The 15,829-nt window shown below is 44.0% G+C and overlaps 1 long non-coding RNA gene across 1 annotated transcript in view; it reads right to left on the bottom strand.

Moving 5' to 3' along the window:
- Nucleotides 1-822: 822 nt before the first annotated feature.
- LOC113628927 (uncharacterized) overlaps nt 823-15,829 on the bottom strand; it is a 44,512-nt gene continuing 29,505 nt past the window's right edge. The window contains exons 2-3 of the long non-coding RNA XR_003436300.1: nt 1,809-1,961; nt 823-1,063 (exon numbers count right to left, since the gene is read on the bottom strand). This is a non-coding gene — a long non-coding RNA (uncharacterized LOC113628927). The remainder of the gene's footprint in view (nt 1,064-1,808; nt 1,962-15,829) is intronic.

Raw genomic sequence — 15,829 nt, 5'->3', positions numbered from 1 at the left:
GAGGGGGAAAAGCCCCAAATGTTCATTTGTTCATTCATTCGAGGTTTCTTTCCCATGAGCTGGGAACAGCTGGAGGCCCTTCACGTGCCACGTCATTTAATCTCGGTCAATGCGCCCGATAATCCCAGAATGGGCGATTTTTTCTCATTTACAGCGGAGTCAAGGATAGGCGGTCACCCACCTGACATGCGTCCCAGCCAACGGCAGAACTGGTGCCTGCGGTTTTTACCTGATTTCATTAGCAGGGAAGCAGGAGGGGGTCCATGTTCTTCATGCCTCTCCCTGGAGACATAGTCCGTGAAGGCTCAGATCAACAGTTATCCAGGTGACCCTCCAAGCCACTTTTGTCTTTTTTTTTTTTTAACATCTTTATTGGGGTACAATTGCTTTACAATGGTGTGTTAGTTTCTGCTTTATAACAAAGTGAATCAGTTATACATATACATATGTTCCCATATCTCTTCCCTCTTGCTTCTCCCTCCCTCCCACCCTCCCTATCCCACCCCTCCAGGCTGTCACAAAGCACCGAGCCAATATCCCTGTGCCATGCGGCTGCTTCCCACTAGCTATCTACCTTACTACGTTTGTTAGTGTGTATATGTCCATGACTCTCTCTCGCCCTGTCACAGCTCACCCTTCCCCCTCCCCATAACCTCAAGTCCGTTCTCTAGGAGGTCTGCATCTTTATTCCTGCCTTACCCCTAGGTTCTTCATGACATTTTTTTTCCTTAAATTCCATATATATGTGTTAGCATACGGTATTTGTCTTTTTCTTTCTGACTTACTTCACTCTGTATGACAGACTCTAGGTCTATCCACCTCATTACAAATAGCTCAATTTCGTTTCTTTTTATGGCTGAGTAATATTCCATTGTATATATGTGCCACATCTTCTTTATCCATTCATCCCTTAAAGTCCTCAGGCAGAAACCAGAAACTAAAGGGCCCAGGAGGAGACAATCGGCTTTTAATTACTTGGAGGCTGTTCTCTCAGACGAAGATTCATTTCATGTGCTTTTACCGTCTCTTCCTTTGGAAGCATTTTCCTGCTTAAAAAGTGTATCTACAAGCAAGAGGGAAAAGTGAGAAGGCTTCAATTCAATTCAATTCAATTGTACTCCATGGATTCAATTTTCTCAGAAGAGTTCCGGAAAACACGGGTCTGAGGGAAATAAAAGCTGACCTAGTTCAAATGGAATTTAGCAATGCTGCAACGCGGAGGTGGTCCCTGCTCCCAGGACACAGGGTCTCTAGGAAGCCCCTAAGCGGCGTCCGTTGGTACCTGGAGGTGCCTAATCCTTGCTTCCCAGGCCGCTCCTGGTCAAAGGCACAGTGTAGCCGTAAGAAAACCCTTGATTTTCAGGCAACGCCGGACGAGGGATGGGGAGTCAAGCTGGGATTGTACGGCTTGTGTTTCGGCTCTGAGACCTCTGCACGTCTCGGGACCCACGCCCCCTCCCATCCGTACCCCCGCCCCGCCTACCCGAGCGTTCAAACCCCGATTCCGCTCCTCCCGGGGGACGTCAGAGGCCCCCCCACGGGTGTCGGCTGTCAATCCAGGATGACAGCACCTAACTGAGGACTGTCCCGAGAGTCAGGAGCACCCAGACAGGATCCAGGGCCCCGGTGCCCCTCGCTGGCGTCTGTTGGTCCCCGTGAGCCCGGCGTCTCCTCCCGGCCTTGTTACTTTGTCAGCGCCCAGGGCGCCCCTCTGGGAGCCTGGGGCTCGGCTGCAGGGGTCTCCAGCTCTCCCTGGGACCCCCTGCTAATGCTCCCGCCCCCGCGCTGCTCTCCTCTGAGAGCCCTACCGAGCTGCGTGCGCTTTTCCATTTTCATCCCCCGGGGAGGTCCAGCCCCTGGAGTCAGCCGCATGCTCTGCCGGCAGTGAATTCAGCTTGCTGGTACCTTGCACCCCAGTTGCAAGTTTGTGATGAGCAAACGGTTTCACTGCATTTTAAACCCTTTAAAGAAAAATCCGAGATGTCATCTGTGCTTGAAACACACCACCTGCTATACCTGCACTGTTCCACAGGGCAGGTGCTAACCTCACGAGGCTGTGAGCACCTGAAATGGGGCTGGTCGGAATTGAGTGCTGTGACGTAAAATACACCCCAGATTTCAAAGACTTAATACCAAAAAATTAGAATGTAAAATGTTCAAATATATTTCTGTTGATTACATGTTAAGATCCATAGGGTTAAATAAAACGTATCATGAAAAAACCTCAACTGTTCGTTTTTACTTGTTTCAATTGTGGCACTAGAAACATTTACTATGGCTCACATTGTATTTCCAGTGGCTCGCACTGTGCCAGACAAACCTGGAAGGCACAGATCCTAACTATTACAGGAATACCGCAGTCATCAACAGCGTCATACTGTTGGGGCAGCTTTTTCTCTGAAGAGATTAGGAAGCCAGCTGCGTATGTCACATGCGCTACATAATCATTAATATTTTGAAATAGTGCTTGCAGCTGTTGTATTCTCCTTCTACGTGTTGTCTGACCGTTTCTTTTACTTTATTGAATAAGTTCACAGATAAATGATTTTCAGTTGGCAAAAAAGTTAAAAATCATGCATAGGGTTTTCTATTATAAGAGTAATATAGCAGCTGATAAAGCATCTGTCATCTCCTATGGAGAATTTATAATAATTTATAATAATGGAGTCCATTTGTTTTCTGGTTTATTTATTTTTTATACATTTCAAGCTATTTTTGTTAATATTATGTAAGCTATTTTGGATAAGCAAGTCACTTTTAAATTTTTTAACTGCCAATTGCTCATGCAAAAGTGAATCAAATTCAGTAATTACCACAACAATTCCCATGGAAGTTGCATTATTTAAGGACAGCCACTTTTCATTGCAACATCAGAACAAACTTTTCATTAAAAAATAATAAACACAACTCTGTCAAGCAATCAAGGTAATACGGTATTTCTTTGTTCTTTGAGACATATAACATTTTTATTTGATTGATACGTGATCCAAGTACAGCCTTCTAGTGCTTCATAGAATCTTTACGACTTTTGAAGGTTCTTTCTTCACATACACATCCAGTCTAAAAACTGGTCTCCTATAAGGAATATCTGTCCCTTTCAAAGCAGTTTAGAAATAAAATGACACATGCAGTCTTGGAATAGGCCAGCCAGAGTCTCATGATAGTTTTGATCATTTAAAATTTTTTTCCAGAATGTCTATTTTCAAAACATCTTTGTGTGTGTGTGTGTGTGTGCTGTTTGATTTTCTGTAAATATTAATGGGATAATAACTTGGGGGAAAAAAAGAAAACCAACGTTTTCATTAAATGGTGTCAAAAATTATTTCTCATTGTAACAAGCTGAGGTCACAGAATTTATCAAAGTCAGCGAATTCATCAAAATTAAGCTGCTGTTGGCCTTTATGTACTGTTTGTACAGATTGTTTTACTTTGTTCTTATTTTAATCCTCCTTCTTCTTTTTTTCTTTCCTACTTAAGTGTCCTGACCTTCTTTATCTTTAAAAATTCGTCTGCATCATTTTCATTACCTGTATTTTCTTGCCTTTATTAACTCATCTTATCCTTACCTTCACGAGTTTAATTATTAAAGTTTTGGGAGTTTTTTAGTTCCCAATGTGCTATATCAGAGAGGTTTTGACATTTTAAACTCTGTCAGTTTTTCTTTCTTACAATGTGGGCTTCCACTGGGCTACTTCCTTCTTATTGTATTTAAATTTTAGTATGAACAATAAATCTGAAGAAATATACCTACTTAATTTGAAATCAAAGCCTACAGTAGAGCAAAGGTAATTTTATTTTTTTAATATAAATTTATTTATTTATTTATATTTTATTTTTGGCTGTGTTGGGTCTTCACTGTGGTGCATGGGCTTCTCATTATGGTGGCTTCTCTTGTTGCAGAGCAAAGACTCTAGGTGCGCGGGCTTCAGTAGTTGCAGATCATGGGCTAAGTAGTTGCAGCTCACGGGCTCCAGAGAGCAGGCTCAGTAGTTGTGGCGCACGGGCTTAGTTGCTCCGTGGCATGTGGGATCTTCCTGGACCAGGGCTCAAACCTGTGTCGCCTGCACTGACAGGTGGATTCTTTTTTTTTTTTTTTTTTTTTGCGGTACGCGGGCCTCTCACTGTTGTGGCCTCTCCCGTTGCGGAGCACAGGCTCCGGACGCGCAGGCTCAGCGGCCATGGCTCACGGGACCAGCCGCTCCGCAGCACGTGGGATCCTCCCGGACCGGGGCACGAACCCGCGTCCCCTGCATCGGCAGGCGGACTCTCAACCATTGCGCCACCAGGGAAGCCCTGGCAGGTGGATTCTTAACCACTGCGCCACCAGGGAAGTCCCAAAGGCAATTTTAAATGGTTATGATGCTGCTTTGTTGCATTGAACTGTGCAGCTGTTTAATCAAATCACTCTTCCGCTGCATACATTGACTGACTGATGGTTGAGCTCAGGAGTTTTGTCACTGGACCACTTGTGTCAGTGACTGTTTGGCACATCATTTCCTCTGGAACCACCAGACTCTGCTAGGACAAGACCTACGAGGAGGCTGCCCACAGGGTGTGGCTTGTCAAGATGCATGAGCACACGGCTTCACACACACACGTTTCCCCGTGGGTAGGTTTGTGTCCTCACGCACAAGAAGTCTGATCAATTCCTCTCACTGGTTTCCGCCAACAAAGAAAAATACTGCACAGGGATTTTATCATTTTATACACTGGGTTATTGTGTCTGTTCCTGAGAGAAGAACATTTCCCTTTTGACCAGGTGCTATTGAAAGTGGAATCCTCTACCTACCATCTTACACGTTTGATAATTGGGAGAACTTTCCAAGGACCTGTTTCTGTCTCCAAGTGTTTAAATCCTACTTTCTGCTCTGCTATCTGGTTGTACCAGTGCAGGCACCGCGGGACACACACTTATCACAACCTGACCCTGCACCGTGACATCACAGCAGGCAAGCTGGGGTGGAAGCAGGGAACCCCAGGGGACAGCTCCCTGTCACTTAACCCTGCACAAACGTGACAGTGAGCCCCATAAATATACGTCACGACCCAGCTGCACACATCCCCGATTCAACGGCCCCTTAGATGGAGCACCAAGACTCCCTGCATGCTCGTCACACCCTGGACACGAGAGGAAGCACAGAGGCACAGCGGGAGGGGACAGAGACAGAGGGCTGGACCAACGGTGCTTAAAATATCTTATTTTTCCTTTTGCGGGTATATTTTACAAGAACATGTGACCATGTGAGCACACTGCTAGGGCCCCTCCCAGAGTCTCGGAAGAGGCCCACACAGTGAGGGTCCCTGATGCATCAGCCTTACTAGCTTCACAGTGGGTCCGCCCCTACTCTGAGGTCAGCTTGAGCTGAGTTCCAGGACTGGCCCAGACGTCTCAATTCTCCCTTGTGTCAGGGCATCCCTCGCCCAGCCCCTGTGCCCTTTACCCAGATGGGGGCACCTTTTGTCTTCCTTGTATGCAGGAGCATTCATCAACGTGGAGGGGCCCTATCTTCAAGCCCCCTCCCACCTCGGCATGGCATTGCCAATGTCTCCCAGGTGGCAACAGCTTAATGCAAGCATGTCCCTTCCTGGCCTGTTCTGATAACCAGAGCTCCCTTGGTCCTTGCTCTGAGTTATGGAAGAAACTATCATTAGGCGAAGACCATGAAAAGTTAAACAAACTTTTTCAGGCAAAATTCTAGGAAGCTACACAAACTTTGCATGTTGACGACAAGAGAAGAAAGTTCCCAAGAATATAATGTGATTTATCATAATGTAGATAAGTTGTAAGTGATTCTGGGAAGAGCATCAAACGTCAGCATAGATGATGTAATGCAAACCCCAAAGATTTTTTAACCCAGTTGTGACATTTGAGATGGGATGTGATAGCTGCCCTCAATAATTGCTGTGTCTACTTACAAGGAAAAGGATGAATAACTTCGCTTGGTGCAAAGCAATCTAAATTCAATCAGTGAATTAAATTAAGTAAAAAATAATTAGGGCCAAATGTTGTGAAACTCCATTAGGTTATGGAAATCTCCCAAAGGAGATGCAAATAACACCATTACTCAGAACTGAAAAAACAATATTATCACTGCATGTGTTATGAGTAACTGTGCTGTGCTTCTTCCAGGGCACTAAAGGGATGTCCAGATACATGTTTACTCTTTCTTTTTCCACAAGCTATGATTCTGTGGGAACCGCATCTTTGCTTACCCAGTGCTAAATTATGAGAACAAATTTCTTCATTAATATAATACTTAAATGTAAAGACTGTTGACTAGGGAGTTTAATTACTTAAAGCCCTAATTAAAATGCAGTCATCTCATACAGTAGCTGAATTTTCCATGCAAGCCAATTAATTTGATGCTGTCCAATGAAGAATGTCAAGCTGGGAAGAAAAAGATGAGAGCAGGGATGACAAGTAAGCTTCATCTAGCAAGCCTACTCTAACTTAGTAGTAGTGTTTGCTTGGAGCTCTCGGTTGAGAAAGATAATACCATGATCCATCAGTGACGTCTGCCAAGGCTTAGGACAAGCCAGCGACAGCCTGTCTGCCATTTGCAAAGCTGCTGGACCACAGCTACTGGTCAGGATCCAACACACTCCAGGCAGTGTGGACATCCAGGACTGGGGTTCTGGGCTGAGACTCTCTGCTCCTCCCCTAAAGGGAGCAAGAGACCAGGAACCCATGTTGTAGGCACCCCCCTCCTTAGGCTCTGGAATGCAATAGAGCCGTATCCACTACAGGGAGGCCTTAGGGGTCTTTTTACACAACTGTATCATTTCGATTATGAGGAAGCTGAGGCCAGAGAAGCTATTTCACCCATTATGGCCATAAGACAACTTAGAGGCAGCGTTGGGACCAGACCCCAAGCTCCCTGGCACCCAGACCTGCCCCCCCCAAGCCCCCACCTGCACACTCGTCCCAGGTCCTTCACAGCCACAACAGTTTAGCCCTAAAGCAGTGGACATACTCAACCTCTGGGCTGTTGACCATCTACACTCACTGGTTCTGTTCCTGTTTCATTTTGGTGTCAAAGGCCAGACATCCTCTTGTCCTTCAGGGTCCAGTGGCTCACAGGTGCACTGAAATTCAGGAACAGCAACAAAGCAACCCTGAAGTGCCCAGTCAGGGCTCAGCCTGGAAAGTAGTGTCATTTGTCATGTGAGCTCTGAATCGGGATGTTCTTGACCTGCATCTGGAGAACCCTGAACAAGCCCACATTTCTTTCCAGTCTGTGAGCAGCGAGAACCCGTGAGGGCACATATGAGTCAGACCTGGTTTCAGGCTGACCTTGGGCTGACCTTCAGAGCAATCTGCCTATGAGAGGCCTAGAAACAGAGGAGCAGCTCCCCTGCCTCGCCACGGGATCATCACCCAGCACAGGACCACCTGGTCCGTTTCACTGGGCTCCCTTTCCCTTGCACTTTCTCTCTTCCCATCGGGCACCTGAGAGCATGACGACACCACTTCATTCTTCCAAGGACCTGGCAGGACGCGGACAGAACAGGTAGAATAGAATTCATATCAGCAGAAAGCTGGTCTCCCATCTCCTTCCCGGGACAATATATGTTTCATTAGCGCCCTTCTGAGCTTTCTTCTTTGTGTTACTTCCTAGGTTTGGCCTCAGGCCACAGCCAGGGGGGTGATGAACAGGACACCCAACGGGGAGATGAACCATCCCTGGAGCTGGTGTGGGTATTTGTTTTCTTCATACATGCAGTGCCTTTGGCTAGACCACCAGGCAGTGTTGCTCTGGCATAACCCAGATTGCAGCCAATAAACACGGAACCCAGCACAGTGTCCCCAGTCCTCAGAGGCTCTGCTTCCCGGGAGCCTGGGCAGACAGCAACTACCCTGACAACTGCCCCCCGAATCTTCACATGTACACCCAGGGCTCTGTGAAGGGGTCCATGTCTCTGCATCATCACCTAATGTTTAAAAATGAAATATCCAGCTGCTAATGCAAAGCATCTAACACAGTGCCTGGCACATGGTAAGTGGTAGGTACCATTAACTATTAATATAAGTATTATGATTCTTATTGTGTAAGTAGTATTATCCTACAGTGTGTAATACTATGTACCCAAATCTTCATAAGAGCTGGCATATTACAGAACTTTACAGCTATTAAATAATTTTCAGTCATAATCCCATTTGATCCTCAGAAAAATACCTTAAAATCCACCTCTACATAAAGTTTTCTCCATTGGTTCCAATCTCTTTCTTCTCTGAACCACCATAGAATTTTATTTGTCTCTATTTGTCCCCCAACCCCTGCCATCCCCTCAACACACACACACACACACACACACACACACACAAAACCTGGGAATCATGCACATCCTCTGTGGCACTGCTCTGAGCCCCAGCAGGTGACATCACCTGGGTCCCCCGATGGCTGGACTTGGTCAGTGGAAAGTACCAGCAGGAGATCGGAGAATGTGTAGTCAGGCATTAGGGCTCTCCTGGTAAACAGAACCAACTGTGTGTGTGTTTTTGTGTTTGTAATATATGTATTAAGAGATGTTTTATAAGGAATTGGCTCATGTGATGATGGAGGCTAAGCCCCGAGGTTTACAGGGTCAGCCAGCAAGCTGGGGACCCAGGAAAAAGGATAGTTTGCATATTCTTCAAGAAGATGTCCATGGGGCTTCCTTGGTGGCGCAGTGGTTAAGAATCCGCCTGCAATGCAGGGGACACAGGTTTGAGCCCTGGTCCGGGAAGATCCCACATGCCGCGGAGCAACTAAGCCCGTGCGCCACAACTACGGAGCCTGTGCTCTAGAGCCCATGAGCTACAACTACTGAGCCCGTGTTCCACAACTACTGAAGCCCGCATGCCTAGAGCCCGTGCTCTGCAACAAGAGAAGCCACCGCAGTGAGAAGCCCGCACACCGCAACGAAGAGTAGCCCCTGCTTGCCACAACTAGAGAAAGTCCACGTGCAGCAACGAAGACCCAACACAGCCAAAAATAAATAAAGAAAAAGAAGATGTCCATGCTGGGTCTGTCTGTGAATCTATACCCATATCCAGGTATCTATGTATCTAAGTATATTAAGTGACAGAGTCCTGGTTCTGGCAACATGGGCATTTGAACTAAAATAAGCTCCATCTCATCTACAAACATAAAATATAACAAAGATTGTAAACACGTAGCCAATATTGAAAAAAACAAATGGACTTTCTTCAATTATCAGCAATAGCAGAAAGGTCTTGGGCAGGATGAGAGGCTTACAAGCTGCCTTGGGTGGCCCCCGAGACATCAACCTGAATACAGGTCCAAAAGAGTGAGGTTTTAATGCTCCCAGAAGGGCATTTTGATGTGGTCTTAGGCTCTGCAAAGGAGGGAGCTGAAACTGGGAAATACATTATACAGCTAAGTCCCTAGAAAGAAGTTCTAGAAAAACTCTACTAGTAGCTTGTTCCTTGAAAGGATTTTGGAATAAAAATCAAATAAATGAACAACAACAAAAATTCTTCCGTGAGAATGAAAATCCAATCCTGAAACCCCCGCAAAGTATAGAGTCCTCATTTATGGGCTCATAACCCGTATAATTAACACAAAAGTGGTTTCCAGATCATTGAAACCCATGGAGCACTTGGCAAAAGAAAATGCAAAACAAGTCTGTAGGGACATTTTCCTACCAAGCTCATGGGACACCCACAGAAACAAACAACTTCAGTTGAAGATGAACTCATGGTGAAAAGTTACAAACCACAAAAGAAAATGAATCATCATAAGGAAACTATGTGCCCCCCACCGAATTGAAATATTAGAAAGAGACTATATAATACTATGTTTAAATCATTAAAAAGTTAAAAAGAGGGAATAGAAGCCGTATGAAAGATCAGGCACTAAAGAAAGGAGAATCAAAACAGAACTAAAAATGAAACATGTAGTTATTGAAGTTAAAAATTCAAAATATGGGTTAAATAACAAATCAGATACAATGGAAGAGAAGAATGACCTGAGGAAATACCCCAGAATTCAGAGAGAAAATGATTCTAAGAGGTAAATGACAGTTAGTTTAACAACATATTCAAATTTACACCTAGATACACAGCACTTACTTCCAGTAGGTGCTGTGCTGTGTTCTCTACAGATATCATCTCACTTAATCCTCGTAAAAATCTTATGATCTAGCTTCCCTTGTTTTCACTGCAGTTATTATCAACTCATGGCTGTTCCCAGTCCATCCTTCACTAACCCCACATGCCCCAATGGCCGAGTGCTTTAGTCCCAGCATGTCTTCAAACACTCTTTCATTCTGAGGCTCGCAGCAATCCTTCAAGGGGAAGGGCAGGAATTACCCTCTGTGTTAGGCAGATGGGGCAGTGGAGACACAGGGTTCAGGAAACTCGCCTCCATCCACGCAGTCATCTAGTGACTTCAGGACTTGCACGGCCTTCTGCCTTGGTTTGTTGCTCGTGTCGCCTTGCAACATTATCCTAAAATGGTGACGGTGGAAACCCCAGCATGATGGGGTCTCCAGGAGTTTCCTCTTTCTTCCTGGTCTGTACCACTTTCTTCACGCAAATAGCACAAGATCTCTGAGGTCTTGAGGTCTATAAAAATGCAAGGAAATTCCATGATCTCCGAATCCCCAACAGCCCAAATGCCACCTTCTGCGTGAAGACTGCTCTCCCCCTACCTCCCTGTCTCTCCCTTTCCAGGCAAGACTCGTCACCATTCCCTCTGTGCTCTGACATCCCTCTGCACAGGACTTTACTAAAAGTTTTCACTTCATGTTACAGTTAGCTGTTATAGGTCTGTCTCTCCAGCTAGAATGAGTTCCTTAAAGGTGGGTCTATATCTTCTTCTACTAGAACCCTGGCCCCTCAAATTAATAATTTGGAGCAAGTTTAAGAAAGGGACTGTTTACAAAGATGGGACCAGGATTTAAGCAAAAGAAAGAAATCATACAGTATCTTTCCTTCCCCCCCCATGTATTTACCCACACACCCCCCAGACCTGACCCGTTAGTGGAACCCTTCCAGAACACAGAAAGCCATATGGGCACAGCTGCTGACAGGAGCCGACCCTAACCAGAAGCCAGAAGGCAAGGGTCAGCCTCCCAGGGCAGAGCGGGGAGGGCAGGGCAGAGAGCAGGACAAATGGAGGACGTGCCCAAATCTGTGCATTCCCAGCATGTAGCAGGGCGCTCAGCACACAGCCGTGGACAGAAATACTTCTGACTGAATTACTGAATCTTAGATATTCCTCACTGATGTACCCTAGAATGGTAGAAAACATTTTTAGCATTGCTACAGCATACTGATCACAGTTTAAACCAGAGAAGTACCAAACATCTGATCAAAGTTTAAAGTGTTATGTTGTCATAAGGAACTCAGGTTTCTAAACCAAAACCTAAAACTCATTGTTCTATTTAAGAATATTATAGCCAAGGTGCTGTATAGTGCTGTATGAGTATGAGGTTATAATCCTTCCCTACTAAATGGATTCCAGTAAGGATCCTGTATACTCCTTAATATTAGAAAAATACATTTTTTGTTCTACTTTTCTTGCCCAAATGCTGAAGCTCCTCAGGCTGTTGGGTAATTAAATCACTGTGAGACTTAAAATGACAAACGGCACCACTTATGACAAACATGCCCAAATGCCTCAGCTTCACCACCTCTGAAGAAAGCAGAGAGTGGGTCCAGAACTCCCCAAACAGGTACTGTGGGTCCTCTGGTTTCCAAAGCTCTTTTCACCAGCAGTCAGATTCTCTGCTTTTATAAGTATGTCCGTGTGGTGATTTTTGCAGCATGAAATCCTTACTTTAAAGGCCACTCAGTATGCATTTCTCTAATTGACTATTTAACAAAAATGCCCTGAAGGGTTTGCATCACACACCCAAACGCCTGGCACATCTGAAGTTGATAAACCGAGATTGCGGCTCCAGCTGCAAACTCACCAGCGACCACCGATTTGCTGAAAATGAATTGCTTAAGCCATTAATCACCCAGGGCAGTTGGTCCAGGACTTGTGGTCACTGGTAGTCCCCGCTCCCTTTCTCAGAAGTGTTCTGATTGGTCCGTAAGTTATATGGTCGCCCTACTTAAGACCCACTATCAGTCTGATCTTCAAGACTCTCGGTATGTAGATGACAATGCTCAAGCAGCACCTTCGCTGACATTAAAATCTCGACGTCTGTGCTGTCATCTGTCAGTTCATTGCCATGTTGTATTAACTTCCTGCAGCTGCTGTAACAGACTTGGGGGCTTAACACAGCAGACATCGGTTGGCTCACAGTTCTGGTGCCTCGGAGTCCAAAATCAGGGTGTGGGCTGGTGTGCACCCCTTCTAAAGCTCTGAGGGGAGCCCATCTTTCCCTTCTCCAGCTCCCCCTGGCAGCAGAAGCCCTCGTGTTCCCGGCTGTCAGCACCTCACTCCCGTCTCTGCCTCTTCCCCTCGCGGTTTCCTCCTCTGTCTATGTTAAGCTCCCAGTCTCATCATTATAAGGATGCCTGCCATTGGAGTTATGTCCTACCAGGATAATACAGGATGAGCTCTTAACCTCAAAATCCTTAACTACATCTGCAAAGACTTTGTTTTGTTGTTTTTTTCAAGTAATGTCACATTCACAGGTCCCAGGGGTCAGGACTTGGACAGATCTTTTTGGGGGCCACTATTTAACCCACTACACATATTAAGTGAAGCTTACATTTTCTAATTTTATTTTTGAAAGTGTGGGATTTCTGTGCTACATTTTTAAAGATCCTGCTGAGTCACTTACACTTGACATACTTATATCCCAGATGTCCCCGTTACAAATTAAAAACCAATTGAGGACAGCCTTGCTGGCCCCTGCCCTGAGAAGTCTGCTTTCTATAACACTCTCCACGACAGATGAGTCCAGTTCATTCAGAGGGTCCATCACTGGGAATAGGGTGACGGGACTGAGGCACTTGCCTAGGGCACAAAATTTAAGCGAGTGCACAAAATCTCAGTGATCAAGATAAGTAATCTACTAGATCTTAGGTACTGTGTGTCTAATATATTAGATAGACATTACTTATCTTGATCATTGAGGTCTTTGGCATCCCCTGTAAGTGTGCAAGGTGAGCGTCTCATTGGCCTCAGCTAGGCTCTACATCTTCTGCTATTTTCCTTTGTAAGAGTGGGCATAGCTCCTGTGTTTGCAGTGTTCTCCAATAATGAATGTACAAAATCTGCTCTTTCCTTTCCACTCTCAGTATTTCTCAGCATCATAATCTGCATCTTCCATAAATAAACACAGAATGTAAATGTTTCGGAGGGTTAAGTTTCCTCAGTCCCTTCCCTGTCCCTCACCACCAGCCTGCCCCACAGTCTCTTCCGGTCCTACAGTCCAGAGAATAAACAACAGACTTTCTAATTTTCCCTTTTTGGCCATCAAACCAGTGGACACGAGGTTTTTTTCTTGATGGAAAAGGTAACTTTAAATCAACTCGGGACCTCACACTCATCTCATGAGTTGTTTCTTTCTGTTGGAAGCATGTAGTGTGTTACCACCACTGTATCTCATTCCGACAAGTCACTCTCAAACTTCTGAAGATCACAAGGCACCATCCTGAAAGGCTGGCCCTAGCGGCAGTATCTTCCAAGTTAAGCCAGCAGGATCTGAGAAACCTGGCCCCGATGACCTCAGCCCCTGGTCCTCACCCGGAGCCCTTCTCCAAAACGTCACTTCTGGAGAATTCCAGCCTGTCCTGACATTGCCCTCCTTCCTCGGAGAGTTCTCAGGGCTTATGGGATCTCTCCCCATAGAGTCTTGGTCTGCATCTCTGAGCCTAACTCAGAACCCCTCTTTCACGAGAGTGCAAGAGCTGTCCTTCTCAAGCAGGTGGTGTGCCACGTGCATCTAAGTAGGCCGGGGAGGGCCCACGGCCCCCAGCGAGTCTCAGGAGAGACCTTCCACTGCTCAAGGTTTGCTCAGCTTCACTGTCAGGACAGAATAGAACTTCATGGTTGGTCTCCTTCCCGAGCAATCACTCCTTCAAAGTCACTGTTTGGGTGTGAAGTCAAGTCAGAACAAGGCAGCAAATTGTGTGGAGACGATTGAAAATTTTTATGGGTTGTCTATGTGGTTCCAAATAGGAATGCTTAAGAAAGAAAGATAATTTCCTGACTTGACTTTTTACTTCAAGCCCAAATATGTGAGTCTAGTGGCTATTAGCTATTCATTAATATCTCATTAATAGATTGAATCCATGTTATTTCTCTTTTCAACTTGATTTGCTTATTGGTCTTTAGTTTTAGCACTCTCAAAGGACATTGTTTTTAAATAACTGAAAAACTATAGCCTTTGGAGATGGTAAAGAAAAATAATTTATCCTTTTGTCATGCCCAAGAAATTTTGTTATGTATATAAACAGCTCACACAACTCAACATCAAAAAACAAACAACCCAATTAAAAAATAGGCAGAAGACCTGAATAGACATTTTTCCAAAGAAGATATGCAAATGGCCAACAGGCACATGAAAAGATGCTCAATATCACTAATCATCAGAGAAATGCAAACCAAAACCACAATGAGCTATCAGCTTACAACTGTCAGAATGGCTATCATCAAAAAGAACATAAATAACAAATGTTGGCAAGGATGTGAGGATAGGGAACCCCCATACACTATAGGTGGGAATGTAAATTGGTGCAGCCACTGTGGAAAACAGTATGTAGATTTCTCAAAATACTAAAAATAGAACTACCATCGGACCCAGCAATTCTACTCCTGGGTATATATCTGAAAAAAAAATGAAAACACTAATTAGAAAAGATACATGCACCCCAATGTTTATAGCAGCATTATTTATAATTGCCAAGATATGGAAGCAACCTAAGTGCCCATCAACCCATCAACAGATGAATACACACACACACACACACACACACACACACACACACGCACACACACAATGGAATATAGTCGGCCATAAAAAACAACAAAATTTTTCCTTTTGCAACAACATGGATTGACTTAGGGGCATTATGCTAATTGAAATAAGTCAGAGAAAGAAAAATACTGTATGATATCACTTATATGTGGTATCAAAAAATAAAACAAACTAGTAAATATAATAAAAAAAGAAACTGACTCACAGACATAGAGAACAAACTAGTGGTTGCCAGTGGGAAGAGAGAAAGGGGGATATAGAAGTAGAGGATTAAGAGGTACAAACTACTATATGTAAAATAAATAAGCTACAGGGATATATTGTACAACACAGGAAATATTTTATGATAACTATAAATGGAGTATAATCTTAAAAAATTGTGAATCACTATGTTGTACACTTGTAACTTATTTAATATTATACATCAACTATACTTCAATTTTTAAAATTTGTTTTTAACTAAAAAAACCAAGAAATCTGTTTTGTGTAGAGAAGAGTCAACTAATTACTCTTCTCAAATGTTAATTGTGGTACCAGTACTTGGTCATTTGGGATCTTTGTATAATAATCATAGGCTTTGATGTAGGCTACAGTATTTATGTACTGTAACATAAATATAAATTACATTTGTATTAGAGAATTGCCTGCACAGCTACTCTGAAGTTAATGAATCTGTGCAATACATTAAAAAAAAAATTTTTTTTTATCATGTGGTTTACTAAATAAACCATTGAGTTGAGAACAATTATAAAAATACACTCATATTCTTTCAGTTTCTGCATCATTAAACTAGTAAGACAGAGGGACAATCAACCAATCAATAATTAAATGCCTACTAAAAATATGAGGCAATATCTATTATCAATTATCATAGAGAACAGTCACTCATAAGCTAAAATCACAGATAATATTAAAAGTCATACATTTATTGGCTTTTGCATAT

Source organism: Aethalodelphis obliquidens, unplaced genomic scaffold (genome assembly GCF_003676395.1).
Source record: "Aethalodelphis obliquidens isolate GAN/ISIS:26980383/991018 unplaced genomic scaffold, ASM367639v1 scaffold25, whole genome shotgun sequence".
In the NCBI taxonomy this organism is placed as follows: Eukaryota; Metazoa; Chordata; class Mammalia; order Artiodactyla; family Delphinidae; genus Aethalodelphis; species Aethalodelphis obliquidens.
Note: the sequence above shows the minus strand (reverse complement) of the source record. Positions and strands in the feature narration are given on the sequence as shown.